The 12,784-nt window shown below is 41.4% G+C and overlaps 1 long non-coding RNA gene across 1 annotated transcript; it reads right to left on the reverse strand.

Annotated features, from left to right (window-relative positions):
• Positions 1-1,429: 1,429 nt before the first annotated feature.
• LOC122941717 lies at positions 1,430-2,779 on the reverse strand. Its single transcript, XR_006390509.1, has 3 exons — positions 2,659-2,779; positions 2,478-2,575; positions 1,430-1,450 (listed from the first exon to the last, which is right to left on the reverse strand). It is a non-coding gene; the product is annotated as an uncharacterized LOC122941717 (long non-coding RNA).
• Between the last annotated feature and the right edge of the window lie 10,005 nt (positions 2,780-12,784).

The following is a 12,784-nucleotide window of genomic DNA, read 5'->3' on the forward strand; positions in this document are numbered from 1 at the left end:
CTATGTCTAAAGATTACGGTGTTTCTTAGTGTTTGTTTTCTGTGTTTGCCTTGCTATCCTTTTTGTCTCACTCAGGGATCCGTAGCTTCTCCTCCTCAGCTGTTTCTTGTCTGCCACTCCCAAACTCCTTATATTCTCCTCTCACACTTCTCTTGTTGCCAGTTATAGAGCTTCCTGCCTGGACATCTATGCTGACCCACTGGAGCTGAGAATCTGGTTGTTGTTCCAGAGTGCTACCCTCCGGATCCCTGTTGGGCTTTTGTTGTCTCCTGTTGTTGCCCACCTGGGATTATATGTTTAGTTTGTATTGTCTGTCCTCCCCTTGGTGTTTTCCTTTAGAGCTAGTGGTGCGGACTAGTGTTCCCACCGCCCTGTTCACTATTTAGGGCTCATCCTAGGGAAAGCCAGGGTTTTAGGCACGTGATCGGCGTACGGGTGAGGAACCCGTCTAGGGACGACAGGGCAGCCAGGCGCCAGCCGCAAGGTGAGTCAGGGGTCACCACCTTCCCTCTCACTAGGGCAGGGCCTCCCTCTTTTCCTCCCTCCGTGTCACGTATGTGACAGTTACGCCGATCGTGATACCCTCCATCAAGTCACTTATATCTGGTGTCCACTTTTCCAGTAATAGTAAGGGAGATTTTTTGATTTGTTTATCAAGAAGGCTATTACAATGAAGGGATATTATGCCCTTAGTACCACCATGAGCAGCAGTAAGATCTAAGATGGAGTGACTGGCAGCAGAGCACACTGGAGAGGGTCTTTCCTGCACCTGAAGGCTGTGTCTTACTTGTAAGTATTGGTATAGAGATGTTTTGGGTAGGTGGTATTCCTCTTGCAATTGCAGAAAGGATTTAAGAGTCCCCTCCTTATACAAGTCTGCTGCATAATTAATCCCTTGCGTCTCCCAATCTGGGAATTTAGTGATTTTTTATTTGTAGTTCAGGGTATGTATAACTAGGCCAAATTGGGGTATGTGGTGTAAATCCTTTAATGGCTGCCAACTCCATAGCCTTCCACCAGACTTTATGTATAGTCCCAAGTATCGGGTAAAAGCTGCCCTTGGCAAGGAATGTCCCATCCTCCAACGTCGACAATAGAACCTGATTTCCCCATCCCAGACATAATTTTGATAAAAAAATATACACAAACAGCTTCCATTCTTCATAAATAGTAAGTATAGCAATAATCCAGTCTATGATCCGAAACTTGATTCGCTCAACCCTAGTGAATATAATGCTGGAATACTGACAGAACACAGAGCCTAAAAAGTCACCATAAAATGGTAGTATCCAGTGAAGGAGTAGAATCTGTGAGTCTTCTCTGCTTTATTTAGTGGTTACTACTCACCTGGGCGGTTATCTGTAGGAATGTCCTCTATACTCTGCTCATCACCCCTCACATATGTCTCTGTAGGATTAATATGGTTCAGATCTTCACCCGAATTCACAAGCTGTGAAAGAAATATTGTAGAAGTCATCAGACGGTTGGAAGGTTTTTTTTGACTAGAAAAGATCAGTAATTGAATGACAACCAAAATGACTGGACAGCAGGAGTTATCTGACCTAAATATCTGCAGGTCTACTGTACAAATCCAACCAGGGTTAGACTGCATATTCCCTCCTTACATTATATATTGTGTGTATTGCTGTTGTCAGTGTGGTCTTAGGATGCTCTACATTTTTTGTTCACCTGTTGGTTCTTGCAAAGGGCTGGCAAGTCACTATACATGGTGGCAACGACCCTGCCAGTATCACAGGAAGAGGTGTTGAGAGTCATCAAAAGCTCACACAGAGCCTGATGTGGTGGTGAACTTTGTGGCATAGAGGTTTGCACCAGAACGCTGGTTAGGAGGAGGCAGGTGAAGTGATACAAAAGCAGAGCCTGGTGCCAGTAGCAGTATGTGCCGATTCCATGAGGTGCTGTTATTACTGCTAATGTTACAAGTTGACTGGTTCCTTAAAGAGAAGGTACCCTTAATTGCTCAAGGACTTGGAGTAGAACTGTGTTGGTCATTAGTTGGCTTGGGACCTGCACATTTCCTGCTAGGAGTATTTGGGCAACCTGTGAACGTTATCAGCGTACTGGCCACAAGGAACCACAGAGGTGCATATCACCATTCTTACTCTGATGCAACAATGTGTGAAACACTTAGGTTAGCAGGTTGTGGCTGGGAATAGCCTCTTACAGATGCGTAACCGATCTGCAGAAAAAAGGAAGCATCTTGACTCTGGCAGATCGACTGAATTATTGCACAGTCCCTAGCCCCAGTCATGGACTATTAAATTCATATTTAACAGCAAAAAGTCTTAGGTAAGCCACATAGGTCTAAAGTCAGCTGTACTCCTTCCATTTACACCATTCTCATTATACAAGGATAAATCATATAATACTGGTGGATAAACCAAAACTGAACACAAGATCTTCACAGCCTTCTACAGATCATAGGAGACAATTCATGAGACCTTATCTCCATCTACCTGATCACCCTGTGGGACATTGTGATGTTCTTCTGAACCATCCTGTGGAAGAAGAGGACTGGGACATCTCTCCGGTGTTGTTATCTTAATGGATTTAACTGTGGGAAACACATCCGGTGACTGAATTAATTCCTTACATACAGATAATGAGAGGACAATTGAATTTAGTCAAGTCTATTACCTTGTGATGTGAGGGGCCAGTGATCCTCCATCATGACGTCCTTGTACAGATCTTTGTGTCCTTCTAAATACTCCCACTCCTCCATGGAGAAATAGACGGTGAGATCCTGACACCTTATAGGAACCTGACAACACAATGATAAAGTCATTACCCAGATCCCTTCATAGCGTTCCTGTATAATGTCCCAGCAGTGTCACCTCTCCAGTCAGCAGCTCAATCATCTTGTTGGTGAGTTCTAGGATCTTCTCTCTATTAACTTTCTCATGTATCAGGGGGTGAGGTGGAGGCCCCATGATTGGGCTCAGGGTTCTTCCCCATCCTTCAGACACAGGGTCCTGACAGCGCCCACTAGAGGTCTTCTTCACTACTGTGTAGTCCTGGTTATGGAGAGACACAGTAATAAATATCACTCCATACATCTCCAGAGTCCCTCACCTCTCCAGTCATGTCCATCTGTTAGTAACATAGATAAGATGATGTAATGTGACATCATCAGAATCTCTCACCTCTCCAGTAAGTCGGAAGAGGATCTCTAGGGTGATATTTATTATACTCTCCGCCATCTTGTCTATGTCCCTATCCATCCTTGATGGGTCAATCAGGAGAAGGATCTTATATAGAAGAAGATCTCCACTGTGCAGATCCTATGTTGTAGGAACCTGAATGGAGAGAAGATGAGACAATGAAAAGTCCTACAAAATCCTGTGTAAAATACAATCACTGGAGATAATAAGAGGAGACATCAGAGGAGATAAAAATTAGGACACTGGTGAAGGTAGTTCCTCCATATTTGGTGATGTTACGGTTTTAAAGCATGTCCTACCTTCACATGCAAGTAAAGATGATCTTGGATCTACTTACCAAGTCTGTTTGTAAAATCATTCAGAGACAAAAGCTTTTATGCCACTAGTGCGTGCTATATTTGCATAATAATTGCCGACTTTTCCAGCTTCTCAACACTTTTCTGAAGTGGCGAGAAAAAGGGGTGACTTAGCGGGAGGGGACAAGGCTTTCCACTGCCTGCCTAATTTACTAAACTTATTCCAGAAACGGACGTAATTTATAGCTCAAGTGTACGCCAAAGTCTGGCTGGTGTAGACTTGAGTTTAATAAATTAGGCGCATCTTACTCCAGCAAAGGGGGATCAAGACTCGGTATGGGAACGCTCTCTCATTATATTGAATTCAAAGCAGGAAAAAGAATTGACCTTTTTGCACTACTGTTGAGCGAGCTTTAGCCAAATTCTATTTGGCTGCTTTGCAAAATTTTACAAAAAAATGTGTGAATTTTTTGTAAGTAGCGAGTGCAATGACAGGGAGCTGCGATAGCGCCGCTCCCCATCATTGTATCCCTCAGATACCGTGTTCATACATGATCACAGCATCTGAGAGTAATAACACAGTTTGAAATTAACGAAAAAAATAAATTCATTATAATTAACGCCTACATTTGCTCGCAGTGGGCCGGCCACCGCCATCTTGTTTGAAGATCGTGGGCGAAATCTCGCGCGTCCCGAGATGATGTCGTAATGTTGAGATCTTCAACCAAGATGGCGGAGGTTGGCCCATCTATCCGTTTTTCACGGATCCGTTGTTCCGTTTTTTTGCTTCCGTTGTGGTTCCGTTTACGTTCCGTTGTTCCGTTCCGTTTTTCCGTATGGCATATACAGTATACAGTAATTACATAGAAAAAATTGGGCTGGGCATAACATTTTCAATAGATGGTTCAGAAAAATCGGAACGGAAACGGAAGACATACGGATGCATTTCCGTATGTGTTCCATTTTTTTTGCGGACCCATTGACTTGAATGGAGCCACGGACCGTGATTTGCGGGCAATAATAGGACATGTTCTATCTTTCAACGGAACGGAAAAACGGAAATACAGAAACGGAATGCATACGGAACACATTCAGTTTTTTTTGCGGAACCATTGAAATGAATGGTTACGTATACGGACCGTATACGGAACGCAAAAAACGGACCGCAAAACGGAAAAAAAAAACGGTAGTGTGAAAGAGGCCTTAGAGTAATGTTTCATATCTCGGAGGGGAAAAGTGTTGCACATGGTGAATTTCTGGGTCAAACCACAATTTTTCCTACATTATTTTCTCAAATAGAACAGTCGTATCCACTTCTATTATTGATTTACAAGTGAATGGGGCAGGCTGTCATAACTATTCTGTCCAGCCTCTACAAGCATGACGACGGGCAGGTAATCTCGAAGCTGATCGGCGACGAGCCGGGAGTCGGATCCTTTCCAATCTGATATTGATTACCTATCCTGAGGACCCACCTTACAACCCGTAGAAAAATAATTTGCTTTTGGAGGCTCCATATTCTAAGACCCATTACATTTTAATTTTTCCATCGAAGCAGCTGCATGGGGTCTTGTTTTTTTGTGGGATGGGCTGCAGATTTTATTAGTATCATCTTGGATTACATATGAAGTTTCTAACACCTTTTAGTCCAAATTTTTGGGAATTCAGCAGTCTCATGCCAGGCATGTCATCGCTGCTGCCAAAACAATATGTCACAGCTCCAGTCCGGCAGAGAGGACAGATCCAAAATGCTGCATCAGAGGAGGCTAAGGCTTCGTTCACATCATCGTTCAGCAGCAGGAGAACGGAAAAGACGGAGCAGGCACATAAATGAGCCAAACGGAGCCTAAGGACCCCGTAGACTATAACAAGGCCGTTATGTTTCCGCTCAGAAGATGATTTTGGATCGGAGACAAAAGTGCGTGCGGGACTTTTGTCTCCACTTCAAAATCATCTTCTGAGCGGAAACATAACGGCCCTGTTATAGTCTATGGGGTCCTTAGGCTCTGTTTGGCTCATTTATGTGCCTGCTCCGTCTTTTCCGTTCTCCTGCTCCTAAACTGACAAGGAGAACGGAAAGGCTGAACGGTGATGTGAATGAAGTCTTAGGGAGTTGTTGTTGTTGATATCTTCTCTGCAGTTTGGCCACAAACATCTCTGCATATCTGGAGAAACTTCTAGAGAGAGACAATTGCCTGTATAGGTCTCTTTACATGGGATAATTTAGCAGACGATTGTTGGGAAGGAAGCGTTCATCAGTGGAGGAGACACATTTACATGCAGCGATCTCCTCCCCACTATGGGGAGCAGCGATCACTATGCCATCGCTCGTCCACATACAGCAGACTGTGATTACACGGCCCAATCTGCTGCCGGCAAATTATTACTTTTAAACCTCTTGAAAGATTCCAATGTCTCGATGAACGAGCGCATTTCAAGACGTAACTATTACGGCTAAAATTAGGAAAGTTGTATTTTTTACCAGATTTCCATTGTGATAAAAGAAGCGGATAAATATATTTCACACAACGAAGGGGAAAACCTGTGAAACTAATAGGGATACGGGAAACACATAGAAAGCTATATCACATGTGTGTGTGACTGGTCACTAAGGGTTAAATGCCTGCAATAATAAGGGGTAAATGACACCTCTGCCCCAGTAATCCTGACAGACAATGGCGGTGACTGGACACATACCTCCTCCTGCACCGCTGGACACTACATGTATGGGGGAGACTAGTGGGCTAAAGGACCTTTCATGATGTTATGGCCATGTGATCATGTGTTGGAGGAGTAAAACTCCAAGCTATGCAGCTGGAGGAGGTAAAGGACCTTTCATGATGTCATGACCATGTGATCATGTGTGGGCGGAGTCAAACTAAGCTATGCAGCTGCAGGAGGTAAAAGACCTTTCATGATGTCATGTGTGGGAGGAGTCAGGCTCCAGGCTGTGCTGCTGCTGCCCATGTGAACCAGGTTCAGATCCAGCCCCTGCTATACACATGTAGCAGAGTTGTGTGTGTGTGTGTGTGTGTGTGTGTGACTTTATCACTTTCATTTTTTTTTCTTAAATAATCTATTGACAGCTATTTTTTATATATAATATTTGCAGAAACGACTTCATCCCGATACCTGAAAAGGATTTTCAGTCGAAGAAATCTCTGACAAACACTAGTGCATCTCAATAAATTAGAATATCATCAAAAAGTTCAATTATTTCACTAATTCAATTTGAAAACGGAACCTCACATATTCTGTAGATTTGTTACACACAGAGGGATCTATTTTAAGCGTTATTGATTATGTCTTACCGCTAATGAAAGTCAGACTATCAGAATATTATATAAAACCAATTAAAAATGATTGTTAATACAGAAATGCTGGCCTCCGGAGAAGTCTGCCCAGTATATGTGCTCAGTGCTTGGTCGGGCTCCTTTTGCATGAATGCGGCGTGGCCTGGAGGCGATCCGCCTGTGGCACTGCCTTCAGCTCGTCTGCATTATTGGATCTGGTGTCTCTCATCTTCCTTTTGACAATTCCCTATAGATTTAGGTCAGGGGAGTTCACTGGCCAGTCAAGAACAGTGATACCGTCCTTATTAAACCAGGTTGGTACTTTTGGCAGTGTGGGCAGGTGCCAAGTAGGGTTGCCACCTTTCCCAACAAAAAATACCGGCCAAGTTAAGCCACACCCCCAAAGGGGTGGGGGCGTTGCTTAACATGGGTGTTAAGCCGCTATCATACTGTGGCTCCCAATAATATTAATGCCCCATTAGTGCCACCTAGAATTAATAATGCCCTCATTAGTGCCCCCCCAGAATTAATGCCCCCATTAGTGTCCCCCAGTAACAATGCCTCCATTAGTGCACCCCAGAATTAATGCCCCCATTAGTGTCCCCCAATAACAATGCCTCCATTAGTGCACCCCAGAATTAATGCCCCCCAGTAAGAGTAATGCCCCCATTAGTGCCAGCACAAGCAAATGGAGGAGGTGAGTAGGGGAAGGTAAAGGCTGCGCCTGCACTAATGAGTGCTCCTGAGTGTAAACATAGAAACATAGAATGTGTCGGCAGATAAGAACCATTTGGCCCATCTAGTCTGCCCAATATACTAAGTACTATGGATAGCCCCTGTCCCTATCTTATATGAAGGATGGCATCATGCCTATCCCATGCATGCTTAAACTCCTCCACTGTATTTGCAGCTACCACTTCTGCAGGAAGGCTATTCCATGCATCCACTACTCTCTCAGTAAAGTAATACTTCCTGATATTACTTTTAAACCTTTGCCCCTCTAATTTAAAACTATGTCCTCTTGTAGCAGTTTTTCTTCTTTTAAATATTCTCTCCTCTTTTACCTTGTTGATTCCCTTTATGTATTTAAAAGTTTCTATCATATCCCCTCTGTCTCTTCTTTCTTCCAAGCTATACATGTTAAGTTCCTTTAATCTTTCCTGGTAAGTTTTATCCTGCAATCCATGTACCAGTTTAGTAGCTTCTTCTCTGAACTCTCTCTAGAGTATCTATATCCTTCTGGAGATATGGTCTCCAGTACTGCGCACAGTACTCCAAATGAGGTCTCACTAGTGCTCTGTAGAGCGGCATGAGCGCCTCCCTCTGTATACTGGTAATGCCTCTCCCTATACACCCAAGCATTCTGCTAGCATTTCCTGCTGCTCTATGACATGGTCTGCCTACCTTTAAGTCTTCTGAAATAATGACCCCTAAATCCCTTTCCTCAGATACTGAGGTTAGGACTGTATCACTGATTTTATATTCTGCTCTAGGGTTTTTACGCCCCAGGTGCATTATCTTGCACTTATCAACATTAAATTTTAGTTGCCAGATTTTTGACCATTCCTCTAGCTTTCCTAAATCCTTTTCCATTTGGTGTATCCCTCCAGGAACATCAACCCTGTTACAAATCTTTTTGTCATCAGCAAAAAGACACACCTTACCATCAAGGCCTTCTGCAATTTCGCTGATAAAGATATTAACCCCTTTAGGACACAGCCTTATTTCACCTTAAGGACCAGGCCATTTTTTGCAAATCTGACCAATGTCACTTTAAGTGGTGATAACGCTTTGACTTATCCAGGCCATTCTGAGATAGTTTTTTTGTCAAGTATTGTACTTCATGACACTGGTAAAATTAAGTAAAAAAATTATTTTTTATTTATTAAAAAATACCAAATATACAAAAGATTTATAAAAAATTCTAAATTTCCAAGTTTCAATTTCTCTACTTCTATAATACATAGTAATACCTGCAAAAATAGTTATTACTTTAAGTTCCCCATATGTCTACTTCATGTTTGGATCATTTTGGGAATGACATTTTATTTCTTGGGTATGTTACAAGGCTTAGAAGTTAGTGTATCTAGATGACATTTTGATTTTTTCAGCAAATCTTTTTTTTAAGCAAATCTTAAAATTTTTCGGACATTTTCAAAAACCCACTTTTCAAGGACCAGTTCAGGTCTGAAGTCACTTTGTGAGGCTTACGTAATAGAAACCACCCAAAAATGACACCATTCTAGAAACGACACCCCTCAAGGTAATCAAAACTGATTTTACAAACTTTGTTAACCCTTTAGGTGTTCCACAAGAATTAATGGAAAATCAATTTCCAAATTTCACGTTTTTGGCAGATTTTTCATTTAATATATTTTTTTTCCAGTTACAAAGCAAGGGTTAACAGCCAAACAAAACTCAATATTTATGGCTTTTGATTCTGTAGTTTACAGAAACACCCCATATGTGGTCGTAAACCGCTGTACGGGCACACAGCAGGGCGCAGCAGGAAAGGAATGCAGTACGGTTTTTGGAAGGCAGATTTTGCTGGACTGGTTTTTTGACACCATGTCTCATTTGAAGACCCCCTGATGCACCCCTAGAGTAGAAACTCCCCTACTATTTTAGGGTACATATTATTTTTGGTTGCTCTATATTACACTTTTTGTGAGGCAATGTAACAAGAAATAGCTGTTTTGGCACCAGTTTATATTTTTTGTTATTTACAACATTCATCTGACAGGTTAGATAATGTGGTATTTTTATAGACCAGGTTGTCACAGACGCGGCAATACCTAATATGTATACTTTTTTTTATTGATGTAAGTTTTACACAATGATTTCATGTTTTAGTGTTTCCATGGTCTGAGAGCCATAGTTTTTTCAGTTTTTGAGTGATTTTCTTGGGTAGAGTATGATTTTTGCGGCATGAGATGACGGTTTGATTGGCACTATTTTGGGGTGCGTGTGACTTTTTGATTGCTTGCTATTACACTTTTTGTGATGTTAGGTGACAAAAAATGGTTTATTTAGCACAGCTTTTATTTTTTACGGTGTTCATCAGAGGGGTTAGGTCATGTGATATTTTTATAGAGCCGGTCGATACGGACGCGGCGATGCCTAATATGTATACTTTTTTCTATTTATGTAAGTTTTACACAATAATATCATTTTTTTACACCGTTATTTTTTTTTACGGTATTCACCTGAGGGGTTAGATCATGTTATATTCTTATAGAGCAAGTTATTACAGATGCGGCGATACCTAATATGTATACATTTTTTTATTTATATAAGTTTTACACAATGATTTCATTTTTGAAACAAAAAAAATCATGTTTTAGTGTTTCGATTGTCTGAGAGCCATAGTTTTTTCATTTTTTGGGCGATTATCTTGGGTAGGGTATGATTTTTGTGGCATAAGATGACGGTTTGATTTGCACTATTTTGGGGTGCGTGTGACTTTTTGATCGCTTGCTATTACACTTTTTGTGATGTAAGGTGACAAAAAATGGTTTATTTAGCACAGTTTTTATTTTACACCGCTATATATATATATTTTTTACGGTGTTCATCAGAGGGGTTAGGTCATGTGATATTTTTATAGAGCCGGTCGATACGGACACGGCGATGCCTAATATGTATACTTTTTTCTATTTATGTAAGTTTTACACAATAATATCATTTTTGAAACAAAAAAAATGATGTTTTAGTATCTCCATATTCTGAGAGCCATAGTTTTTACTGTTTTTGGGCGATTATCTTAGGTAGGGTCTCATTTTTTGCAGGGCAGCAGTGATCGGAAATACACATGACGTACCGGTACGTCATGTGTCCTTAAGTACCGGGACAACATGCCGTACCGGCAAGAGGTTAAACAGTATGGGTCCCAGAACAGATCCCTGAGGTACCCCACTGGTAACAAGACCATGGTCTGAATATACTCCATTGACTACAACCCTCTGTTGCCTGTCCCTCAGCCACTGTCTAATCCATTCAACAATATGGGAGTCCAATCCCAAAGACTGCAATTTATTGATAAGCCTTTTATGTGGGACAGTATCAAAAGCCTTACTAAAGTCTAGATAAGCAATGTCTACTGCACCTCCGCCATCTATTATTTTAGTCACCCAATCAAAAAAATCTGTAAGATTAGTTTGACATGATCTCCCTTTCATCTTTCAATCCATGGGATTTCAGATGTTCCACAATCCTCTCCTTAAGTATGATTTCCATTAATTTCCCCACTATTGATGTCAGGCTTACTGGCCTATAGTTGCCTGATTCCTCCCTATTACTTTTCTTGTGAATGGGCACATTTGCTAATTTCCAATCTTTTGGGATGACTCCTGTTACCAGTGATTGGTTAAATAAATCTGTTAATGGTTTTGCTAGTTCACCGCTAAGCTCTTTTAATAGCTTTGGGTGTATCGCATCAGGCCCCTGTGACTTATTTGTATTAATTTTAGACAGCTGACTTAGAACCTCTTCCTCTGTAAAGACACATGCATCAAAATATTTATTAGTATTCCTTCCTAACTGAGGTCTTTTTCCTTCATTTTCCTTTGTAAAAACTGAACAGAAGTATTAATTGAGGCAGTCAGCTAGTTCTTTATCTTCCTCCATATACCTTCCTTCTTTTGCTTGGCTTCTCTCTGCCTAATCTTATAAATTTGCCTGTCATCCTCGTTGTTTTTATTTTTATAATTACTAAATGCTATCTTTTAGTTTTTAATGATTTTGGCCACTTATGCTGAGTACCACAGTAGTCTCTTCCTTTGTTTGCTTTTACTGACAAGCCTAATGCAATTATCTGTTGCCTTCAATGGTGCCACTTTTAAGTAGTGCCACTTTTAAATAGTCCCATTTCTCCTGGACTCCATTGAAACTGTTCCAATCTGATATATACCACTGATAGATACCACTAATCTAAATTTAGAAAAGTCTGTTTTTCTAAAATCTAAAACTTTTGTTTTTGTGTGGTGTGTGTCACGGAAGGTGTACAGAAAACTAGAAGACACAAAATGAAGATCCGACTGACTGGATCCAAAACTAAGGAACCAAAGGGAGAGACCTGCAACAGACCTGGCTCTCTCCCTAACTGCTCAGCCTATGCAAAAATCTCAATGGCAGATGATCGCATATCCTCGTTCCTCGACTGTATAACACCTGAACACCCTATAATAGTGAGGGGACACGACCACCGGCTCCCTACACTAGATACGGAGGCAGTCAGGGTCACCTGGGATCCAGCAAACAGGAAAACACAAATGAATGAACAAAACTTATCTGTAGAAGACTCAGTAGTAGCATCCAGCATGCACACACTCCAGGAAGTTGTATAAACCGCAAAGTGATGCAGTATGGAAAGGGATTTAAAGGGATGCAATCAGTGCAACTACATGACAGCTGAGAGAGGCTAACGAGATGAGAAAACGAAAGCAAAACAAAAGGAACCTCAAGGAGGAGGTTCTGAAGAACGTCTGTCAGATCTTCTCAGATGTCTGGTGGAATAATTCAAAATAAAACTTCCTGTAATAATTGGCAAAACCCAAAAAACACATCAGCGCCTTCTGATTCTCAGGAAGCTCCCACTCAAGCACAGCGCGGACCTTCTCGAGGTCCATGTGAAAACCAGAAGCGGAGAAAAGAAACCCCAGAAATTGAATTTCTGGAACCGCAAACACACATTTTTCCAGTTTAGCGTACAATTTATTCTCCCGCAGGATGAGCAAGACCTGACGTAAGTGTTCCTTATGAGTTTTGAAATCAGGAGAAAAAATCTAAATGTCATCTAGATACACTAATACAAATTTCCCCATTAAATGATAAAAAATGCTGTTCACAAAATGCTGAAAGACGGCTGGAGCATTCATCAAACCAAAAGGCATAACCAAATTCTCAAAATGGCCCTCAGGGGTATTGAAGGCCGTCTTCCATTCGTCTCCTTCTCTGACCTGACCAGGTTGTATGCCCCTCTTAGATCCAACTTGGAAAAAACTTTAGCCCCAAC

This window comes from Bufo gargarizans, chromosome 6 (genome assembly GCF_014858855.1).
Source record: "Bufo gargarizans isolate SCDJY-AF-19 chromosome 6, ASM1485885v1, whole genome shotgun sequence".
Taxonomy (NCBI): Eukaryota; Metazoa; Chordata; class Amphibia; order Anura; family Bufonidae; genus Bufo; species Bufo gargarizans.